We start from the raw sequence: 25336 nt of genomic DNA on the forward strand, positions 1-25336 counted from the left end.
CGTCGACTCCATCTTCGATTGTTTTCTTTCCGCCATCGGGTTCGGACGTGTTCCTGTCGCTCCGAGTTTCGGAACGGAAAGATAGCTGAAGACGGAAGATTTTCGACGGTATCGTTGCGATCCGGTTAGAGATAGACACATACGACGACGCGTTGAACATCGAAGCGCCTCGGTGCCCTTCGGGGTAGATTTCGGCACCCCGTCGGGGCCTAGTCGGCCCGACCGCGTGGAGGACAACGCCGATGGATCGGACCCCGTTTCGATTCTGCCCCGAATGCCACAACAAATATCCTTATACGGACCTACACTCGGTCTGTAATCTGTGCCTGTCACCCGAGCACAGCGAAGAATCCTGTGAGGCCTGTCGGGCGTTCCGGTCCCGAAAAACTCTGCGCGACCGTCGAGCGAGAAGACTCCAGATGGCGTCCACGCCAAAAGAGCGTCCACAGTTCGAGACAGAAGAGGAACAGGAGGAATCCTTTTCCATCCAGGACTCAGACTCCGACGAGCTACACTCTACAAGAACTGTGAGTAAGACGTCGAGATCAAACCTTAAAAAAGGAAAGAAGGCCCAGGGGACGCCACTGCCAACCGGCCATGGCTCCACCCAAATTCTCGGTGACCAACAATCGGCACCGAAAAAGGCCCATTCAGTGTCGAGATCGTCCGACTTCGGTCGAGACACCGGCACGCAGCCTCCTCGGGACCGAGAGAGTGCTAAACAAAAGCATCGACACCGAGAGTTCGGGGTCGACACGGATCGACGCCGAGACAGTGGCGCCGAAGACCATAGAGGCCAAGAATTTTCGGCACAGAAAAAGAGGAAGGTTACCTCGGAGCCGAAAAAACAATCGACTGGGTTTTCGGAGCCGAAAAAAGCGACATCAGACCCTGTTTCTGGCTCCTACACTGAAGAGCATTCTATGTCTTCTCAAATGAAGAAACATAGATTTGAACAAGAACTGCAATCCACTGACGTGGATCACACGCAAAAGCGTATCTTTATTCAGCAGGGGACTGGGAAGATCAGTACCCTTCCACCTGTCAAACGAAAGAGAACGCTTCAGTTTACTCCTCAGCAACAAACAGCACAAAAGGTAACACCTCCTCCCTCGCCTCCACCTGTAACTCCGGCTTCGCCAACTTACACCCCGTCACATTCGCCAGCTCACACCGCCATGAGCCACGATGACCAAGATCAGGATGCGTGGGACTTGTATGACGCACCAGTGTCTGATAACAGCCCAGACACATACCCAACTAGGCCATCACCACCGGAAGACAGCACAGCCTACTCACAAGTGGTGGCTAGAGCAGCATTATTCCATAATGTGGAACTACACTCAGAACAAGTAGAGGATGATTTTTTATTTAACACCCTCTCCTCAACCCACAGCTCCTACCAAAGCCTGCCGATGCTCCCAGGCATGCTACGCCATGCAAAGGACATTTTCAAGGAGCCAGTTAAAAGTAGGGCAGTGACGCCTAGGGTGGACAAAAAGTATAAGGCGCCTCCTACGGACCCTGTATTCATCACCTCTCAGCTGCCACCAGACTCTGTGGTGGTAGGGGCTGCCAGAAAACGGGCAAACTCACACACTTCTGGGGATGCACCTCCCCCAGATAAAGAAAGTAGGAAGTTCGATGCAGCCGGGAAGAGGGTTGCTGTCCAAGCAGCAAACCAGTGGCGCATCGCAAATTCACAAGCGCTGCTAGCGCGATACGACAGAGCCCACTGGGATGAGATGCAGCATCTCATTGAACATCTCCCAAAAGATCTGCAAAAAAGAGCAAAACAGGTTGTTGAGGAGGGTCAAAACATTTCCAACAATCAAATACGCTCCTCCATGGATGCAGCAGACACGGCTGCAAGAACCATTAATACGTCGGTTACCATCCGTAGGCACGCATGGCTCAGAACGTCTGGATTCAAGCCAGAAATTCAGCAGGCAGTGCTTAACATGCCAGTAAACGAGAAACTTCTGTTCGGTCCGGAGGTCGACACAGCCATAGAAAAGCTCAAGAAGGACACTGACACTGCCAAGGCCATGGGCGCACTCTACTCCCCGCAGAGCAGAGGATCTTATAACACCTTCCGCAAAACACCTTTTAGAGGAGGGTTTCGGGGTCAGGCCACACAAGCTAGCACCTCACAGTCCGCACCGCCCACCTACCAGGGACAGTACAGGGGAGGTTTTCGGGGCCAGTATAGAGGGGGGCAATTTCCTAGAAATAGAGGAAGATTTCAAAGCCCCAAAACCACTACCAACAAGCAGTGACTCACACGTCACTCACCCCTCCCACACAACACCAGTGGGGGGGAGGATACATCAATATTACGAAGCATGGGACAAAATAACTACAGACACATGGATGGGTCCTAGCAATTATCCAACATGGTTATTGCATAGAATTCATGCAATTTCCTCCAGACATACCACCAAAATCACAAAATTTATCAAAATACCATTCACAGCTTCTAGAGATAGAAGTTCAAGCACTACTGCAAAAAAATGCAATAGAATTAGTACCAAGCACACAAATAAACACAGGAGTTTATTCACTGTACTTCTTGATACCAAAAAAGGACGAAACACTGAGACCAATTCTAGACCTCAGGGTAGTAAACACATTCATCAAATCAGACCACTTTCACATGGTCACACTACAAGAAGTGTTACCATTGCTCAGAAAACACGACTACATGACAACCCTAGACCTCAAGGACGCATATTTCCATATACCAATACATCAATCACACAGGAAATATCTAAGGTTTGTATTCAAAGGAATACATTACCAATTCAAAGTATTGCCTTTTGGTTTAACAACCGCTCCAAGAGTATTCACAAAATGCCTAGCAGTAGTCGCTGCACACATCAGAAGGCAGCAAATACATGTGTTCCCGTATCTAGACGACTGGCTAATCAAAACCAGTTCGCTCACACAATGCTCAAACCACACAAATCAAGTCATACAAACCCTCTACAATCTAGGGTTCACCGTCAACTTTGCAAAATCAAACATTCTGCCAAGCAAAGTACAGCAATATCTAGGAGCCATAATAGACACGACAAAAGGAGTAGCAACGCCAACTCCACAAAGGATCCACAATTTCAACAGGGTCATTCAACACATGTCTCCAAACCAAACAATACAAGCAAGAACAATACTACAGCTCCTAGGCATGATGTCCTCATGCATAGCCATTGTCCCAAACGCAAGACTGCACATGAGGCCCTTACAACAGTGCCTAGCCTCACAGTGGTCTCAAGCACAGGGTCACCTTCTAGATCTGGTGTTGCTAGACCGCCAAACTTACCTATCGCTTCTATGGTGGAACAGTATAAATTTAAACAGAGGGCGGCCTTTCCAAGACCCAGTGCCACAGTACGTAATAACAACAGATGCTTCCATGACAGGGTGGGGAGCACATCTCAATCAACACAACATAAGAGGACAATGGAACATACATCAGACAAAACTGCATATAAATCATCTAGAATTATTAGCAGTTTTTCAAGCACTAAAAGCTTTCCAACCAATCATAACCCACAAATACATCCTTGTCAAAACAGACAACATGACAACGATGTATTATCTAAACAAACAAGGAGGAACACATTCAACGCAGTTAAGTTTGTTAGCTCAAAAAATATGGAAGTGGGCAATCCACCATCAAATTGGTCTAATAGCACAGTTTATTCCGGGGATCCAGAATCAGCTGGCAGACAATCTCTCTCGAGATCACCAGCAAGTCCACGAATGGGAAATCCACCCACAAATTCTGAACACCTACTTCACACTCTGGGGAACACCACAAATAGACTTATTTGCAACAAAACAGAACGCAAAATGCCAAAACTTCGCGTCCAGATACCCACACAAGCAATCCCAAGGCAATGCCCTATGGATGAACTGGTCAGGAATATTTGCTTACGCTTTTCCTCCTCTCCCTCTCCTTCCTTACCTAGTAAACAAATTGAGTCAAAACAAACTCAAACTCATTTTAATAGCACCAACGTGGGCAAGACAACCCTGGTACACAACACTGCTAGATCTGTCTGTAGTACCACACATCAAACTGCCCAACAAACCAGATCTGTTAACGCAACACAACCAACAGATCAGACACCCGGACCCAGCATCGCTGAATCTAGCAATCTGGCTCCTGAAATCCTAGAATTCGGACACTTACAACTTAGCCAAGAGTGTATGGAAGTCATAAAGCAGGCCAGAAGGCCATCCACTAGACACTGCTACGCAAGTAAGTGGAAAAGATTTGTTTGGTACTGCCATCATAATCAGATACAACCACTAGAGGCAACTCCAAAACATATAGTAAATTACTTGCTCCATTTACAAAAAGCAAAGCTAGCCTTCTCTTCTATTAAAATACACCTTGCAGCAATATCTGCATACCTGCAAACTACATATTCAACTTCCTTGTATAGGATACCAGTTATCAAAGCATTCATAGAAGGGCTTAAAAGAATTATACCACCAAGAACACCACCTGTTCCTTCATGGAACCTAAACGTGGTTCTAACAAGACTCATGGGCCCACCTTTCGAACCCATGCACTCTTGCGGAATACAATTCCTCACCTGGAAAGTTGCCTTTCTCATCGCCATTACATCTCTAAGAAGAGTAAGTGAAATTCAAGCGTTCACAACACAAGAACCTTTTATACAAATACATAAAAATAAGGTCGTCCTACGACCTAATCCAAAATTTTTACCAAAAGTTATTTCTCCATTCCATCTAAATCAAACGGTAGAACTACCAGTATTCTTCCCACAGCCAGATTCTGTGGCTGAAAGAGCACTACATACATTAGATGTCAAAAGAGCATTAATGTACTACATTGACAGAACGAAGAACATCAGAAAAACTAAACAGCTATTTATTGCATTCCAAAAACCTCATGCAGGTAACCCAATATCAAAACAAGGTATAGCCAGATGGATAGTTAAATGCATCCAAATCTGCTACCTTAAAGCAAAAAGACAACTGCCCATTACTCCCAGGGCACATTCAACAAGGAAAAAAGGTGCTTCAATGGCCTTTTTAGGAAACATCCCAATGCAAGAAATTTGTAAGGCAGCCACTTGGTCTACGCCTCACACATTCACCAAACACTACTGTATAGATGTGCTATCCGCACAACAAGCTACAGTAGGTCAAGCTGTATTAAGAACTCTATTTCAGACAACTTCTACTCCTACAGGCTAAACCACCGCTTATGGGGAACTAACTGCTTACTAGTCTATGCATACCATGTGTATCTACAGCGACAGATGCCATCGAACTGAAAATGTCACTTACCCAGTGTACATCTGTTCGTGGCATCAGTCGCTGAGATTCACATGGACCCACCCACCTCCCCGGAAGCCTGTAGCAGTTCAGAAGTTACCTTCAATTTTGTACATTTGTATATATATTACTTAATCCTTTAATAGGTACATACTTACATTTTTCATTGCGCGGGCACTATTACTATAGTACAACTCCTACCTCACCCTCTGCGGGGAAAACAATCGAAGATGGAGTCGACGCCCATGCGCAATGAGCACAGAAGGTGGAGTCACTCGGTCCCGTGACTCGAAAACACTTCTTCGAAGAAAAACAACTTGTAACACTCCGACCCAACACCAGATGGCGAGCTCATGCATACCATGTGAATCTCAGCGACTGATGCCACGAACAGATGTACACTGGGTAAGTGACATTTTCATTCTCTTACTTAAGCTAAAGCCTTGATGGATGGGTATATTATCATCACATTTCCTATCCTTTGCAAAATCTAGAAAGATTTTTCTGTGCAGAATTCTCTGGAGGTTTACTGCCATTCTTGAAGTTCAGGACTCCAGTTTCTCGCTCTGTTTACTGGTTTAATTCCTTTGAATGGGGAGGGAATCAGGGTACTTTTCAATTGTACCTAGCCTATATGTGGTAACATTTCTCAGAATGTGGTTAACCATCCTCCTCCTATGTATATCGTGCACAAATCACACCAAGTGTTCACTGTACCAGTGGATCACCCTTCCATTTGTCTGATTCATCTCCAGTTTGCGTATTACACTGTTTATTACACTGTTTTCAGTGAATGATGCTGTACTCTTGCAACAACCCAGTGTTCCAAAATAAATTGTCCACATCAGTTACTTTTTCTGCACTTTAAGAAATGTACAAATTCCTCACCCTGCACTTTTGTAATAGTCTACAAAAGTGAAGGGCTTTGAAATCCAATACTAGCCAGTGTCTATACTTGAAGTATCTTTTTAGTGTTCTTTAAATATACAGTTTAGAATATGGTCTGTGCAAGTATGAGAAATATACCACCTTAAAAATTGCAGAGTAACAGTGATGTGATCCAGCTCTCGAGCACTGCAGCCAAATAGATAGCAAAGAATGGGCATCACAATCACACCATAAACCTATAGTGTAACTATGAATTCACACAGCAGTAAATATAAGCATCCCTTTCACAACCCTGTAGAGATCAACAGCCTGATTAGAAACTGACCAACCTCAATATAAAATTAATGTCATTGGAGTTTATTAAATTCATATGTTGTTGTAATATTCCCCTTTGTTAGAATGGGAATCCAAGGTATACATGTTCATAGTAGGTCCAATGTTGCACTTGTCTACCTCCTAATGTGTGCTGCTTTGCTCACAGCCTGTGAGTAGATATTCCATAAGTGCCGTCTAATTCTTTCACTATTCTTTGTGTGACTGAACTCTCAGGTGCATTCTGCTCTTTCTTTTTCAGATATTAAACGTTTGTCACAAGACTTAAATTGAAAATGTTTTGTTCTAAAACCTAGACAGGGTGCTGATTGGGAAGGTTTTCTCCAGTTGTTTTTATGCTTTTACTTCCTTAAACTTTGGTTTTACGTTGCTATGAGTGTGTCTTTTTTTTTTTTAAGATATGTTTATTGGTAGCATTTTTTCAAAACATTAACACACATCGAAACATGATTACAAGTGCACCCAGTCCATAATGTATGTCCATATAATCAGTTTTAATCATATCATTAAAAACAAACACTGCTTTCCCAAACTATTCTACGTAATACTCGATCATCAGTTAATGAATGAATAAATGGAAGTACTTCTATAGTGTGGCTACTCAAGAGCGTCTTGGCGCTGACAATGGCATGTTTGGTACAGAAAGCATTAGTCGCTAAATAAGTGTGTTTTACCAGTTTCCTGAAAGCAGTATATGATTTGTAGTGTTCCTTAATTGAAAAGGGAGCTATCCCAATGAAAGGCTACCAGAAAGGATAATTGAGAGCCCCTTGCCTCTTTTCCTTTAAGGGCGGAACAAACCAGCTTTTAGCATTCGTGGGGCGTAGAGATCTCGGGGGACAGTGTTGTGGAATCCTCGAGTTCAGATATTTAGGACCCGAATCACAAAGCATGTGATGAGTAATTGTTAAAGCTTTTAAGATAACTCTTTTTTTTTACAGGACGTCAGTGCAGTTGCTTGCAAAAGACTGTTACTGGTGATCATTTTGGGAGTTTGAACAGTTTATTCTTCAGATTTCCCAGCCTATTGCCGATGAAGCAATTACAGAGGTCTATTATGCCAGGGATCCATTATGTGTACAACCATCTGCTGTAAGGCCATACAATCCTCAACTTTGTGATCTCTTTGGGTGCGTTGAATGTGCTTTTGATCTGCCAGATCCCCCTCCTGTAAAGCTTGCTGCTAAACTGGAAACCTCTGGTGCTCAAGTTGCATTCCAGTGTATGGCGATCCATCGCCTCTCCAGACCTATTCCTACTGCTGCCATCTGAGCGGGTATTTTCGATGCCGTTCTCTGTGGGAGCACACCCAGCAAGAAGAGTTGTACGGTTCCCGTCAGAGTTACTCCCACTATGTGCGATAACATGCTGAATACGTCTGCACAGAAACTCACAAACTACAGGATCGTGTCATGTGCAAGAAGTCCGCCAAAGGCATGCTGCATTTGTTAAATGCAATTTAAGTTGTAGAGTATATTTTGGAAAGCTCTGTAGGGGATTATATTCATTCTGGTGCAGGAAAATAAACTGGATACGTTTGCATCGAGCACTGGGGGATAGTCGCCGGACCTGCTCACATACCCTCTGCCACTCTACACTAGTCAACTTATCTGGGCAGTCTGCACTCCATCTGTCCTTGGCATGTGTTGTCTTGCCCCCTTTATCCATAAGCAGGGCCTCATGTAAGTGCATAATAAGTCTGTCAGATCAACTAGCTGCCTCACCACTTCATGTTCTTGTGGCCCCAGTGGAAATGAGTTCCAGATCCCTTAGCCAGCCTAGTGAATTACTTAGGGCTCATCCAAATCTCTCTTGGGTCTGCTGAAACAGAGGGTCCACCTGATAAGACAGCGATCTCCTGCATTCATAGTCTCCCTCTGGCTAGCTTGTGAAAGACATATCCTTCAACTGGTTGGTGGATGGCCTTAGGGCCCACATGGGCATGTCTTCGGGTAAGGCTTTCTCCACAGGACTGTGGCAACCACTTTATGCCATACTCGGTCTGTCTGTCACAATAAATAAGGGAGCAAGCCAGAACCATTTTACTCATCATAAACAACTCTGGTAACGTGTATGAATCGTGCATGCCTGCTAGAAGAAACTTTTCCCAATTCGGGTCGTCATCAAACCATTGCGCCATATGCTGCAGTTGCATGACTGCATAATATAAAACTATTCCTATGTGATGAATTTAAAGAGTGTGTCTGTTTACTAGGAAGATTCACATGAAAACTGAATTGATCGTCAAACTTGTTTTATGTTTCGGATACAAATGTTATTCTTCTTTGGTTAAGGAAGCTCAAAATAATATATTTTTTTACATAGGTCTTTTCTGATTCTAGACTCTGATGGCAGAAACCATTAAAAAGGGGAAAAGGGTGAAACCATCAGCTTTGTCTCTGCCTTAACTGGTGAAAATGATTTCCTGTAACTCCTTTGTAGTGCTCCGCTTAGATTCTCTAGATGTTTTTCCTTTGCCAGCTTTGTCCTCTTCTGTTGTACCTTCATCAATGTATGTTGCTGCAGAAACTGCCAAGATTTCATGAGCAGCATGCCTCTCCAACCCCATGTCCTCCACACACCTTGACCCAGTAGGTGACCCAAAGACTCATTATGACTTCAGTTGGAGGATTATGCATGCTCAGAAAAAAGCCCCGGTGTAATAGCCTCCGCTTCTGGCTATACACCAACCTGGCCATTAACCCGAAGGAGTATCTCAGCCCTGTGCTGATCAGGAGAACTGGTACATTCTAAAGCTTTCAAGGTCCAGAAATCGGGGCAGGTACAAATATGGAGAGGGGTCTGTTCCAATAATATGTGAATGCCTGGATTCTGCAGGAGAGCTTTATTTGAGGCCTTAAATGTCTGGAAGACTGATAGTGGTTATGTCTTGAATTAAGGTAAGCAGGACAGGCCTTGTAATATACCTTATGCATCAAGCAGCAGAATTTAAAAACTGCCTGCTTTCTGATGGGCAACCAGTGCATTTGTTTTGGAATGGGGCAAAAGGTGGCTGTGCAGGTAGGTTACAAATTAGCTGTGTGGCTGTATTCTGCACAATTTGCAGTTTGTTCAGCATTTGCTGCTACTAAGTGTACTTCCCCATAATCCAGGCAGCTCGTTAAAAGCACCTGGACAAGGGTTTTCCTGAAAGTGGAAGTGAGCCTGTAAAAAGTTTTTTAGGAGCCTCATTGTGACAAAGCAAGTGCCACCCGTACCATTAACTTGATCTTTCATAGATAGCATTTAATCAAAAAAATTTTTTTGTCTTTTTTTTTTTTTTACTTCAAGATTTTTTACCACTTGCTTAGGAGAAGGGGCTAGGCCAAACTCAGTGGATGACCAGTCAGCCGACCATAGCTTGTGAGCTTTGTCAAATAGCACAATCTTGGTTTTCTCACTGTTTCGTTTAGTTGGACAGTTCTTGGTCATTCACCAGCCAATCCCCTCATGTAGTACTATTGAGCTTTCATTCTCTCTGGATCAAGTCCAAAAATATGAGGAGTTGAGTGTCATCTGCATATGGCACAATCTCCACACAGCATGATCTCACTATTTGTGCCAGAGGCGCTACATAGATAATACATAATGTTGGGTTCAGGCACAAACCCTGGGGGACATCCTTATTTATACCCATATTTCTCAATTTAAAAGCGTAGAGACAGACATTTTGGGTGCGATTATCAATGAAGTCCCCAAGCCAATTTAGCGCTCTGCCATAAAGAGCTGCTTCATGTATTCTGCGGATTAGGATGGAGTGATAGACCATGTCGAAAGCCGCGGATAGATCCAGGAATATTAACATGACTGGAGTTCCTGCATCTAGAGAGAGTCTGATGTTGGCAGAGACTTCCAACAATGCAATCTCAGCACTGTGTATTGCTCTAAAACCCGACCACGGGTCCAAGACCTAATTTCTTCTAGGAAGAATATTAACTGTTAATTAATATTGCTTTCTAGAGCTTTTGCGGCAGAGATAGAAGCAAAAGAGGTCTGTAGTTAGAGGGAACTTTGGGATTTGCAGAAGGCTTTTTAAGAAAGGAGGATACCTGGGCACACTTCCATTCAGTTGGCACTTTAGCTGAAACTAGTGAAAGATTGAACAGAGTAATTACTGATGATGACAAATGATTGGCTAAGCTGGCCGTTATACTATCCTATCCCAGCAACCTATTTAAAAAACAGAATCTCTCATACCACACTAGTAGGTAGACGTGGTTCCCAAAATCACTGCTAATGCTAGCTATATTAAAACTAAGGATGAAAGCAGTAAACATTAGTAAAATTACCATATTTCCAAATAACGGTGTTCATTTGTTAGAACATTCACCTAATTGCTAAGCTCATCAAATATGAGGTAGTCCCTGAAAAGAGCTTTACTCTATTATCTCACAGTGCAAGGATATATCCAGTTTTGCATTATAAATCACTTCTAGATTCACATGCTCTGCACTGTTCCTCCATCTAGCAGTTGAATCCAGGCGTGGTCGTTTCAAACTTCTTCCAGGTAGTTTTTGATCTAGGTAGTCAGTATACCTGCCTAGGATGTTGATTGTGAGCCCACAATGCCCCACAACACTCCTATAATTGCTGATCAATTTTTTCCAGTGTGGATTTGGGAGGTATATTGGGAGAGCTTCCATGAAGTCATCAAGCGGAAAGTCAAACTAAAGGCAAAGAAAACATCAAGGTGCTGAGGGGACATCCGATGAACACCTGAAATCAGCGATGGATCCAGGGGTCATGTTTTTTCCTTGTGTCTTTGACGTAGTCAGAGAACGGTTTATAATAGAAGTGAGGCCTCTGAGATTCCTTCACGCCATTTTGTATTATGAGCACAGTTTGTAAGTCCAGCCTCAACTGCAGGAGGATGTCTGAGAAGACATGAGGGCATCACCCTGCATCTAGCTCTCGCTCCTGAAGTCGATCGACATCAGAGTCTATCCCACAACTTGTCCCAGCGCAATTTGAGTTTCCATGGCCATATGAGATAGTGAGGCAGATCGAAAAGTTTTGTGTGGCAATGTTTGGACTCCTTGAATCCTTGCCAACTCCCTCTGATGTGCCTTATGGCCCCATGGAGCCTAGATACCCTCCATCAGGTGTACCGATGATGGGTTCCCCCTCGACGATAGTTGGATCCTCTAAATCCACCACTGCACCTCCCCTGGCTCCTGCTCCCGCTCTGCCTCCAGCTCCAAGCTCCGCTGGTCCTCAGAACTTTCACACCAATGCCAACTCCATAATTACTGGAGGATAAGCACCCATTGTGCTCTCTGACTCAGAGTCGACACTGCTACAACAGGGTTACACTTTGCTTCCTTTGAAGCAACACCGTACTAGATGTGCTACCCCCCACAAGAAAGGATGCATATGTTAACATTCCTTATTTGTCATGAGTTAGGGCAATGATTGTAATGTGAGTGATGAAATGGGGCAGCTATACTACAAGGATAATTGGTGTGATGCAGCAGCCTCAATACATTCCCTGAGACTGGCCTACTCTCCCTCTGTTTCTGCCACTGAGGACAGCTCTTCTTATGCAGTGGTTATGTTTAGAGCAGCAGTTTCTTGACCTCCGGCTCCTCACCTTGAGGGTCAACACCAATGATTTGATGGAAAAGCTCCAGCTAAGGCAAACATCCACAAGCCCCTCTGGCCTTTCAATGAGGCTTTTACAGATACCTTTTTTGGGCCTTGGGCCAAACCTTACTCTGGCATCCCAGTCGGTCACCATATTGCGAGACACCAGTGCCCTGCCCCGTCCAATCCTGTGTTTTTAACTCTCTATCCCTCCCCTGAAAGCTTGTTGGTACAGGCGTCTACAAGTCTGACAAACCCTAGTATCATACCAACTACTTCCCCCTAATAGGAAGTCCAAACATGTGGAGATTTCTGAGAAGAGGTTGTCTTCCACTAGCTTGGCCCTCAGCTCTGTGAATGCCATTTCAGTCCTAGGCTTTCCATTCTCTTCGGTATTAAGGCCCCCATTATGATCTTGGCGGTCCAAACAGTGGACCGCTGAGATCACCGCCACAGCAGGACCACCAGTGCTGGCGGTACTATGACCGCTATATAATGACGCCTGGTGGCACACTGCCATTGATGGTGGTGTGAACCGCCAGACGCCATGTGGTCAGGCGCGGAGGTGGATGCTGCTCCACCCTCACCGCCATGTCAGTCAGACCCTGTCACGCCTATTATGATGCAATAATAGGCGTAGCGGTGTATGCAGACGAATCGCTGCTGGCGGAGCAGCATCCAGGGACCCCGTTCCCCCCAGGAGCAGCACCACAGAAAAGGTAAGTGCTGTCCGAGAGGCAAGGGGGGTTGGGTGGGTGGGTCCGGAATGGAGGTGGGGGGGTGGGGGATGGTGAGGGGGGAGTTGGGGAGGGCCTACAGGGAGATCGGGGAGGGGTGGGAGTTGGGTGGGTGGGGCCTGGCGTGTCACATACTGGTGACAGGAATGAGAATTCCTGTCACCAGTATGCTTTCCGCAAGGGATTACTTGGGGGGGTATCCCGCCAGGAAATCCCTGGTGGAAATAGTGTCCTTATCCCACCGGGGGTCTTTGGTTGACCGCCGGGTTGAAGGTGGCTACCTTCGGCCTGGTGGTGGGTGGTAGTGAATTGGCTGCTTTGCAGTCAGTTTACTACTTGCATCATTATATGGCGGTCGAGCACTGCCATTCTGTCAGTGTTCATACCTCCACCGCCGGCGTGGCTGTGCTCAACCGCCAAGATCATAATGAGGGCCTCAGTGGCTCAAGTCCTCCCAGGTGTCTCAGAAGATCTCTTATCTGCCCTCACTCAAGCTATCAAGGATGGTGGTGATGCAACCAGGTTCATAATTTGTTGTAGCTTCAATGCCATTGGCACCAGCATCGCCATTTACCACCACGCCTGGCTGCGGTCAGATGTTTTTTTTTCAGGAGATGTCCAGTTGTCACTTATGCCCTTCGATGGGACTTGTCTGCTTAGGCCCAAGGCTGTTGCCCGCCATGTAGCAGTTCAAGAAGAGCACGGCCACAGAATGTTCCTTGGGCTTATCAACCCTGCCTCACCCACTGCATCAGCCCTACCATTCCTTTCGTGGCTTTGGAAGAGGGATTTGTTACTACTAGCCAACTCAGCCACAGCATGGTGCACATCAGTTTTGCTGTTCTGCGAGCCACACAGTCCACTGCTCCTGGCAGCCCCACCTACCAATACAATTTAGCCCTCAGAGAAGCACAGCTACCTGGTTGGAAGCAGGATCTGATGATTTTTGCTGCATCAGTAGGCTATCATACTAGACAGGTGGATCCTGCAGATAGTCTGACAGGGGTACACCTTGTCGAGGACCTACTGTCCGTCTTGCAGTAGGAAGTGCAATCTCTTTTGGCTAAGGGGGCTGTTGAGAGGGTGCCTATGCCAGAAATAGGCTGAGACTGTTGTTCCCACTACTTTCTGGTGCAAAGAATTGATGCCTGTATCCTGTTTTGTCCCTCCTCCCTTTCAGCACCTTCTGCCAGAAGGAACAATTCAAGGTGCTCCCACTGGACCAGGAATCAGATGCCCTCTACCCTGGAGTGTGGGTGGTGGTATCAGACCTGCAGAACACCCATTTCCATATACCTGTCCTGAAGCCATATTTATGCTACCTGCAGTTCGTGGTGGGAGAGGAGCATTTTCAGTTCACTGTGCTCCACTTTGTTTTCAACAGTGCTCCTCTGGTGTTCACAAAGCTAATGATGGCGGTAGCAGCATACCTTCAGATGTCAGGGGTGCTGAAGTCACACTTGATTCCTTCTCAGAGCCTCCCTTTCATCTTAGCCATTCTGGACACAACTCGGTTTTGTGATACCCCTCTCTAGAAAATATTCCTAGTTATTCAGGCTATGATCCTAATGTTTCAGCCTCTGCCCTGGATTTCAGTGAGGTTGACTCTGAGGCTACTGAGACTGATGACCTCCTGCATCCTGCCGGTAAAGCACACGAAGTGGCATATACAGGCTCTGCAGTGGAATCTGAAGTCTCAGTAGGCCCAACATCAAGAGAACAACTTCTGCATCACCGTCGTCCCCCCCACTTCCAAATCTCCAATGAGACTGGGAAAGACCTGGAATGATGGCTACTTGAGAGTGATTAGGTCAGATGCAGACCCCCTTCTACCTCACCCAGAGTTCACATGTGTAAGGAAATGCCTTCCTTCGCATGGTTTCCCCCTAACTTTTTGCCTTTTGTTGATGCCAGTTATGATTGAAAGTGTGCTGGGACCCTGCTAACCCAGGCCCCATCACCAGTGTTCTTTCCCTAAACTGTACCTTTGTTCCCACAATTGGCACAGCCCTGGCACACAGATAAGTCCCTTGTAAATGGTACCCCTGGTACTAAGGGCCCTGTGCCCAGGGAAGGTCTCCAAGGGCTGCAGCATGTATTATGCCACCCTGGAGATCCCTTACTCAGCACATGCATGCTGCCTCACAGCTTGTGTGTGCTGGTTGGGAGAAAATGACTAAATTGACATGGCACTCCCCTCAGGGTGCCATGCCCACCTCTCACTGCTTGTGGCATAGGTAAGTCCCTCCTCTAGCAGGCCTTTCAGCCCTAATGCAGGGTACACTATACCACAGGTGAGGGCATAGTTGCATGAGCACTATGCCCCTACAGTGTCTAAGCAAAACCTTAGACATTGTAAGTGCAGGGTAGCCATAAAGAGTATATGGTTTGGGAGTCTGTCAATTATGAACTCCACAGTTCCATAATGGCTACACTGAAATCTGGGAAGTTTGATATCAAACGTCTCAGTACAATAAATGCACACTGATGCCAGTGTGGGATTTATTGTAAAATACACCCAGAGGGCATCTTAGATATACCCCCTGAATACCAGTCTGACTCTGAGTGCTAGGCTGACCAGTTTATGCCAGCCTGCCACAACCAGACAAGTTTCTGGCCACATGGGGTGAGTGCCTTTGTCACTCTCTGGCCAGGAACAAAGCCTGTACTGGGTGGAGGTGCTTCTCACCTCCCCCTGCAGGAACTGTAACCTCTGGCGCAGTGAGCCCCAAAGGCTCATGCCTTTTGTTACAGCACCCCAGGGCATCCCAGCTAGTGGAGATGCCCGCCCCTCCGGCCACGGCCCCCACTTTTGGCGGCAAGGCCAAATCTGCGACTAGAATATGTCTCTACCTTATAAGTTGTTACTATTACTGAAGGTAAGTAACTTGTTTGGCGATGCCGATTCAGTCTTCTCTGGTGCTGCAGCTGGGGTTAAGGCATAGATCCTATAGGAAAGCTCAGCTCCTTTTGGAGGAGGAACAGTATTTGTGTATACCCAGCAAGATCCTGATCTGGAAGATGGTGAGATTCTTTTAAATGATCCAGATTTTGAATTGCTGGATATTGCAAGTTACTTAAATACCTCCCCAGAATGGGAGTTATCACCAAAAGGCATGCCTCTTCCTGAGGTCATGTCATATCATGCAGTAATTAGGAAGGCTGCAGACATGTTAGAGTTGCCCCTTCCTACAGCTGAACTTAAGCCGAATCTGTTGACAGAAGTATTACATTCTGTATCCTCTGTGTGAGAACTGCTATTGCCTTTTAATGAGGCTTTAGCTAAGCCTGTGTTGGATATTTAGCAGAAACTTTTGTCATTCCCGTCAGTGTCTTGACCCTTTGGCAGAAGGTTCCAGACTGCTCCAGGGGATCCTGTGTTTTTGAATAGTCGATCATCATCCGTACTTTTGGTGGTGCAGGCTTCATGTTCCTCAAAATTGACTCAAGGATCCTTTCTAATTTCTCCAGCAGACAGGGAGTCTAAGAAAATGGAGCAATGCGCAAAGAAGGTGTTTTCTTTGTGGAATATGGCTTTGAAGTTGGCCAACACTACTTGTCTTTTGGGCCACTATATTTATGCCTTGACGGATTCTGCGAGGGCAGTTGTTCCAAAGCTGCCAGATGATGTTCAAGGACAATTTGTAGAACAGCTAAATGACAGCCAGGCAATGGTGAGGCAAGTTATTCAGTTGGGCCTCAACACGGCTGATTTGGTGGCTAGAGCAATGAGGATCACTACTGCTACACGGATACACACTTGGCTGAGATTCTCACCTGACGTCCAGTCTACTCTGATGGATTTGCCTCTTGATGGTGCAAGGCTGTTTGCTGCCAAAGCTAATTCTGCATTGGAGTGATTCAAAGACAGTAAAGCGACAGCAAGATCTTTAGGCCTTCAGTCACAGCACGGGGCTATAGATTGCTTCACAGGTTCCAGGTTTTTGGCCAGAACTACTCCAACAGCAATTGCAGCAGCAGCAGACCTCCAATCTGCTTTACAAGTCTTACAGAGGGCATGAAAAAGTAAGACAACGAGGTGCTGTCCATCATCGTTCCTCCGCCTCTTCTTCCCTGGCCAACATCACAGGAAAGCAGCCCTAGTTTCACCTTCTTGGAGCATGCTTTACCAGTGGGAGAAATGTTGTCCCATTTTCTACCATAGTGGACGTCCGACGTCTATAACATCGGACCTGTGGGTTTTGAGTATAGTAGAAAATGGTTACGCCCTGCCCTTCAGAGAATTTCCCACATCATTTCGTCCCCAACAAAAGTTTTGTTAAGAAGAACATCTTCTGCTCCTCCAACAGAATGTCCAATCCCTACTTCAGAAGGGTGCAGTGGAGTAGGTTCCGGATCAGGAACAGGGTCAGGGATGCTATTCTTGATAATTGATTCCCAAAAAGTACACCTAGTCCTCAGGAGTTTTAATTGGTTCCACAAACAGGAAAAAAAAAATGCTCGCACTGTCGGAGGTGCTTTTTGCGCTGGACAAGGAAGACTGCATGGTTTCAATTGATTTGCAGGATACTTACTTTCACTGTCCCACTCTGCAGTCGCACAGGAAGTATTTCCGCTTCACAGTGGTGTCTCAACATTACCAGTTTGCAGTCCTTCCGTTTGGTCTTAATTCTGCACTGCGAGTCTTCAGGAAGGTGATGGTGGTGGTCACAACACATCTCAGAACGTGATGTTCGCACCACAGTTCAGAAGAGGTGAGTACTGGTATTCCCTTACCTGGACAATTGGCTGTTCAAAACCAAGTTTCAAGAGATGGTGTTGTCACTTGCAGTTGACAGGTCAGTTGTTTTACATCCTGGATTTTTCCATCAACATGCCCAAATCTCACCTAGAACCCTCTCTTCGCACCCTGCTTATAGGGGCAGTACTAAACACTACCGTGAATCGTGCCTGCTCTCCTCAGACAATTCTAGACATTCAGGCTAAGATTTTGATGTTTCAGAGTGTAACAAATTTCCAGTCCTGAAGGTCATGCACCTGCTCAGTCTAATAGCCTCCTGCATTCTGTTGGTCACCCATGAACGCTGACACATGAGGGCCCTCCAGTGGTGCCTCTGCAGGCAGTGTTTTCTACACAACAGAGATCTCACAGAGTCTGTCAAAATCTCCAGAGAGACTGCAGTGGACCTTCAATGGTGGAGTGTGGGCAGCAATCTATCTCAAGGGAAGCTGTTTTGCCCCCCACCTCCAGTGGCTGTAGTGATAATGAATGCCTTAACTCTAGGGTGGGGCGCACATCTCGAGGATCTCGGGATCAAGGAAGTTTGGGCTCCAGAACAGATATTGTTTCATATCAATCTGTTGGAATTGCCGGCGATACCTCAGACTCTCAAGGCCTTCCTCCCTTCCATTGGCAGTCAGTCAGTGCTGGTCTTGACAGAACTACGTCAATGTGTTATGTCAACAAATAGGGAGATGTAGGGTTGTATCTTCTTTGTAGAGAGGCTGCACAACTCTACTCCTGGGCTCATGACCATCGGAGTAGCATATTGGTAAATCACTTGGCTGGAGTTCTGAATGTACGTGCGGACAGTCTCAGTCGGCAATTTTCTGCTGAACACGAGTGGCGTCTCCATCCGGAGGTGGTGCTTCATATCTTCTGGCTCTGGAGTACCCCTCAAATAGACCTGTATGCCACTCATGAGAACATGCACTGCCTGTCATTCTACAGCCTCCAGTATCTGATGATGGGGACATTGGGGGACACGTTTCAATTTGACTGGGGCTTCCAGCTGCTTTACATGTTTCCCCTATTACCCTTGATTCCTTCAGTTCTGAGGAAGATTCGCCAAGACCAGGCCCAAGTCATATTAATAGCTCCGGATTGGCTGAGAAGTGTGTGGTACACAGACTTTCGTCACCCCTTACTGTACCCTCCTCTCTGTTTCCCTTACAGGGCAGACCTCCTCTGGCAGGGGCAGGTTCTACACCCCCACCTACAAGGCCTACACCTACATGACTGGAGATGAAACTGGGCAACCTGAGTTGTATTTATCATCCCCCTGATGTGATGGATGTTATTTTATTGGACAGGTGATACTCCACCAAGTCTGTTTATTCTGGCAGATAAGCTAGATTTGTAAGGTGGTGTGAAGAGAATTCAGTTGACCCTTTAAAAACGCATTTGTCTCATATTTTACCTTTTGTGCTTTTCCTGGCACAACAAGGTTGTGCAGTAACCACAGTTAAGGGATATTTGTTTGCCTTTTCGGCATGCCTTTGTTTACCCCACCAGCCTCCTCTGTTGAAGTCCCCTATAGTGTTAAGGATTATTAAGGGACTTAACTAATCGGTATCCTCCACCTTCGTTTTAGGATATTAATTTAGTGTTAACTTACCTTACCAGTACTCGTTTTGAACCCTTGCATAGTTGTCCTTTGAGGTTACTTAATTTTAAAAAACTGGTTTTCTGGTTGTGTTGGTGAATTGCAGGCTTTAAGTGTAAAGCCCCCTTTCATGATTTTCTATTGCGAACCAGGGCTTCTTTTCTGCCAAAATGTATTACTCCCTTCCACTTGGGCCAATCTATCACCCTTACTGCTTTCTCTTCTCCTCCACATCTTTTAAGGAGGAGGAAAGGCATAATCGCTGGGACACTAAAAAGGTGTGATCTTTTATGTGGACAGGACTAGTGATCTCCGGCTGGACGATAAGCTGTTTGTTGGCTATGTGAGCAAGATCAAGGGAAAAGCTGTGCATAAAAGGACATTGTCCAGATGGATTATCCTGTGCATAAAGATCTGCTACACCATGGCTAACAACCACCTGAAGGTATTGGAGCTCATTCTACTATAGCTAAGCCTTCTACTTCTGCTTTAGCTGGAGGTGTTCCTGTAGTTGACATTTGTAAAGTGACAAGTTGGGCCTTCCTTCACAATTTTGCAAAGCACTATTGCCTAGACTTTGAAGTGTGGAGGGACTGTCAATTTGCCCATTATTTTTTTACAAGATTTTTTGGTATAAGCAGACAGGCACCCTCCTTCAAGTGCGTGACTGCTTAGGAATTCTATTCAAAAGGTGAAAAATCCACAGGTGGATGTATCCATCACAAGAACAAGTTACTTACCTTAGTTAATGCTTTTTCTGGTGGATACAGTATCTACCTGTGGATTCCTTACTGACCCATCCACCTCCTTATTGCTAGTCTGCATATGCCAAAATTAAATCTGTTTGTATATTGTTTATGTCATTCTTTTTTCATATAAATATTTGTGTATATATGTGTATTGCAACATGTTGTTGCATTTGTGATGTTGGTTTCACCTGTTTGCCTTGAAGATGCAGAAAAAGTGGGTGGAAACTGATATCAGCATGTTGGCGAGGACTTCTTATGGCTCTGATGATGCCACACGAGGTCGCTTGCGAAGCTGTGGCTTTGTGACATCCTAATTGACGTGGAGGGCTATGAAGAAAAGTTTCCATGGAATCTGGCACATTGGGATATTCAAAAGATGAGGAATCCAAAGGTAGATACTGTGTCCACCAGAAAACGTGTTCTTCTGGAGCCAACCACTGCATAGTGTAACAGTGCTCACAGGTGAATCTAAAAGTGCTTCAAGCTGCAGAACTATTCCCTCATCTAAATAACTGGTTTCTTTTTCCGAGGCAATCATACAAAAACCTTGCTTCATCCTGTGGATCACAGTGACTTGTTTTTGTTTTCTTTGCGCCAGGGCAAGTTTGAGTGCCCATGCCAGCCTCTCACACAGAGACGTTTCTTTTCAAAGTATGCTTTTCCAGATATTCTTCTGCATCTAAAGTGCACTTATTGCCTTTATCCTAAATTGAAGGTATCAAATTGTGAAACATTGACTTCTATGTCTTTAGCAGACAGGTACCTACCCTTGTATCATGAGAAACACTTAAGAGATGCTTCCTCTTAAGAGGATAGTACCACACGAAGTGAGCCACTAGCGGCGTCTGCAAAGCAGGCAAACTCAAATGAAGCACCATTAGGTCCTTGAGGTGTTAATCAAAGGTTAACTAAAGGATCATCAGACAAAATGTCCGCTGCTTAAAAAAGCATGTTTCCGTTTGTGAAAATGCCTCATAGCACTATTCTGACCATCCGCAAGTATGTATTGTGATATGATCAATAGGTTCCACAAGGATAATGTGAAGATAAGCAGTATGATAAACCATGAGGTTGAAATGACTCTTGATATTATGATGACTTTGAGCTTAACAACGTGAGTCACTATGCAAAAAGCATCTGAGGAACTGTGTAAATGAACTTCAGATGGCCGAGGTGCCTACGTTCTTAATTAAATAATTTCTGCAGATGTTGGAGACATAGCACAAGACTGGCACCTCTGAAGTCACCAGAATTATAATCCATACTCTTGGACATCCCTCTGCATCCACCACCAAAGCTTGAACACCTCCTGATTCAGGTGGAGCAGCAGTGATTTCTATATTCATACCACTCAAATTTTGTATGGTAAGAAGGTGTTGAGCAGGTGAATGTCTGGGCACTGTCCCTCTAGTGGTCACACCTGAAGAACGGATGAGGAACTCCGGATTCTACCACACCCTGCTATAAAGCCAGGATTCCATCAGTGTAGCAGCCGCCCAGTGGAGATCTCAACATCCAGTCACTTCTGCCTCAAATGCCACACACTAACTCCTTGTGCAAGCGAGCGAGTGAGCTAAATGGCGGCATCATCAATCTGGGTGGTAAACAATGTGACCTTACAGGACGTTGCGTAAGGCGGGTATGAATGAATGTTGCCTCATTCATTGATTTCTTTCCAGAGGATACAAGAAAGGCAACAAAAGAAATGGAAGAGGGGGGAATTATCGCTACTGATGTCATTGATGAGGCTGTGGACCTCTCCAACATGAGCTTCTGACTGCTGGTAGAAGTATTGCCACTCAGATACCAAGTCTGGCTAAAGAGCATGTCTTTTCATCCAGAAGTGCAAAGGAAGGTTTTTGACACCCAGACACTGTTCATCAAAGATGTGGACACTGCCCAGTAGTGCAGAAAACAAAAAAGCCACCAACCCAGTGTATTCACAAGGGTGTTCCCGTTGTGCAAGATGTCTGGGTATTGAGGATTGAAGGAGATTCTAGCTCTCCTAGGTAAACTCTTTGCAGGCATTACATCCAATATAACCAACTCTTTCACAAACAAAGATACTCCAGAGATGAAAGTAAGACAGCTGAAGCTCTGCAGAACTGGCAAGGGGCACCTCAAGTTGATGGTGGAGACACCATCATACAAATGTAACTCCTACCTGCCACCCTCACCCTCCATTCTGTTAGATGAGGGAGGAGGAATTTCAGATTTTGTCTTGAAGTGGAAAGCCATCATAACAGACCATTAGGTAATCTAAATTGTTTGCTTTTTCCAAACCTCGAGGGCCTGGCAAGACCTTTGCTACCACCCTGCAGCAATGGAGTTCCATACAAATCTGTATTCGCTACAGCAGGAAATGCCCAAGTACTTAAGGGGGCAATCAAACAAGTGGGGAAAGATCAAAGTAACCAGGGCTTCCATTCCATGTTCATTAGAGAACAATCTTAGATTTTCAAGCTTTGAACAAGTTCTAAATGTAAAAAGTCCTCTCTCCTTCATCAACTGAAATTTCTAGTGTACCTAGATCTCTGGACACTTTTTCGGCATCCCTGCACATCAGACCTATTGGCATTATCTTAGATTCTCTTTTACATGCATCACAACCAGTTCAAAGTTGGGCCTCAAGTTAGCGTCTGTGGTTTTCATTAAGAGCATGGCATCAGTGTCAAGGCACCCACGAAAAAAGAGTCTGGCAGATACTTACGTATTTAAATGCTTGACTCGTAAAAGGCGCCACAGAGATGGAAGAAGCAACACATGCTTACCTGTCTCTTTTTCATTGATTGGGTGCTGAGTCTTAGTGAAATCAAGCCTTTCCTATAACCTGGCAAGCATACCCTACTTGAAAACCTTCGTCTTCACCAGAGCAAGTTGTAGTTCTACCAGTCAGACTTTACATATTGCTAATGGAACTCGTATCCTCATGCATTCTGGTGATTCTATGCTTCAGACCTTAGATTTGTCATAGCCATCAGGAATTAGACCAGGAACAATGACAGGAAAAAGGGCAGAGGAAAGGAAGGTCGTTGTCACCTGCTAATTAAAAAAACCCTAGTTGTAGTGGAGAATGAACCAAAACCTTACATTGCCTACCACAATGGCACAAAGTTGCAAATTCTTTCTGAGGAGGCCCAACATATAGGCAGTTCCCATGAGCGTCTACCTGACGGCAGAACGCATGTAAGGAATAAGCAATGATCAGACGAATGCCCTCAGTAATCCACTTTGGATTGTCATCAGAGGGAGGAGCTGCATCACAATCAACTCCAGCAGGTCTTAAAATACTCTAGTCAGCCATAGCTGGATTTGTTTGGAACTCTGGAGAGCAAGGAATGGGATATATTTTCCAGGAGTCACTTCCCTGCAGTGAACACACTGGGAAGCATATTTCGAGGGAATGGCCAAACAGCTTTCCTCCTTTTGGTTCAGACAGTACTCTGCAAGGCAAGGAAGGAGCTCTGCAAACTGATCCTGATCACTCTTGCCTGGAAAAGGCAATATTGGTGTGTCAAACTACTGTTGCTTTAATGCTGCCTGCTAATCACTTTTAGATTTGCCCATCACTTTGGACTGGACAGCTAGGCCAGATTCTTAAACTGAGATCTCTGACGCTCACCATCTTGTTACTGATGACCTAGAACTTTCTGAGAGGTTTTAACTTGGCAGCTCACCATCCACTTGTAGGTTAAGCCCTACATTCATTTTAAGTGCCCTCTCATCAGATACTGCAGTACTTATCATATTTTGTTAAATCCACCAACATTTACAGATGCTCTTTTCTAGCACAGTTCTTCTCCCAGAAAGTTAAAAGCAGTTAAAGAAGGGGTTCATGGTTTTCCCTTCATTCTCTGTCTTTTATCTTTGGGAACCTCTACACAATACTTCTCTATCTTGTGACACCAACATTTAAATTGATTTACAAAAGCCATCTTTAAAATTACCTCCTGGAAAACCACTCTGGTCAAGCTTTAACATCTGCCAAGAGAATGGTCTGACTACAGTCCTTTTCTCCAGTTCTCTGAGGATAAGACAGTTTTATAGACAAACCCTCAATTAATGACAAGGATGTCTTCTGACTTCCATTTCAACCAGCCAGTGATACATGGATTATTTTTTCCTGAACCCTACCTTGAGTGCTGACATAGCTCTATACTTGCTGGGAATCTGAGTCCCCGATGTTTTATGTGGAAAAGTCTAAGGATGTTTTGAAGGCTGACCAGCTGTTTGTGGTCTTTGGATGTTCAGATAGAAGACAGCTCTTTTCTAAAAAGGGTTAAGCATCTTCGCTGTCAGCCTGCATCATCATCCGTCGGAGAGAATCATCCTGGTGCCTGAGGCTGCATGCAGGTGTGTAGCACCATCCACGCAGACCATAATCTCAGCAATAGCTTTGTAGGCTATAGTGCCATTCATTATGTTAGACAAGCAGCAACCTTAAATAACAGGCACAAGCACTATTGCCTGGATATGAATGTCAAGGCCGATTGATTGTTTGGACAAGCTGTTCGGTGCAACCTGTTTCCTTAAGGTGAGCCTGCAGTCACACTTGTGCTTAATAGCAGTAGATATATATTCATAATTCAAGCCTATGAATCTGAGTGATTCAATGCTAGAGAAGAAACAAGTTGCTTAACTATAATCACAGCTCCCTAGCATTGTGATATTTCATAGATTACACGCGACCCACCCTCTTCTCTGGTCAGAGGCTATTTGCGCCCTTCCACGCATGTGCTTTGAAATATGGTGACCTCTTCGTCCTGTGTGAGTGCTCGGCCCATTTACCTGATTGGCTAGAGTTTGGGTGCTTATTACACTGTAATAGATAAGTATCCAACAGCTCTGCTTGCCAAGGCAAGAAGAGCAGCATGAAGGCACACAGGTGGTGGTAAACTTCCCTTAAATCAGTACAGTACACTGTCTCCAAGAAGTACACATGCTTACACTATTTCCATCTGCTAGGGCATGACTAACCAGGAGAGAACTGGGCTTACCTTCTTTCTATACTCAACAAGCAACTGCAAGAAGCTAGACTGAAGCACCTCTAATTTAAGATCTTGTGCATCTGATACTCTTCTTTTAAATTTCATGCTTCTTTTGTGTGCTCCTAAATATTATTTGGATTTTGATGTCTTCTCCCATTGGCAGGATGGTGAAACTTATGCATGCATCCAGTGACACTCCCTTCACACACAGTGTCCACCTAGTTTTACATGATATGGCTAGTATAGATGGCACCTCTTCAGATTGATGTTGCTAGGGGGCCATGGCTCTCACTCTCTTTATTACCAAGGTTAGACATTGACTTACGCATTCTATACCCACAATTGATGAAGGTATAATGGAACTCCTGCATCTTGTGACACATCAAAAATCCAAA

At 45.1% G+C, this 25336-nt stretch overlaps 1 protein-coding gene across 14 annotated transcripts in view; it reads left to right on the plus strand.

The window, feature by feature from the left end:
* Nucleotides 1-25336, plus strand: part of KIF1B (kinesin family member 1B) — a 1289105-nt gene that overhangs the window by 479395 nt on the left and 784374 nt on the right. The window lies entirely within an intron of this gene.

This window comes from Pleurodeles waltl, chromosome 6, assembly GCF_031143425.1.
Source record: "Pleurodeles waltl isolate 20211129_DDA chromosome 6, aPleWal1.hap1.20221129, whole genome shotgun sequence".
Taxonomy (NCBI): Eukaryota; Metazoa; Chordata; class Amphibia; order Caudata; family Salamandridae; genus Pleurodeles; species Pleurodeles waltl.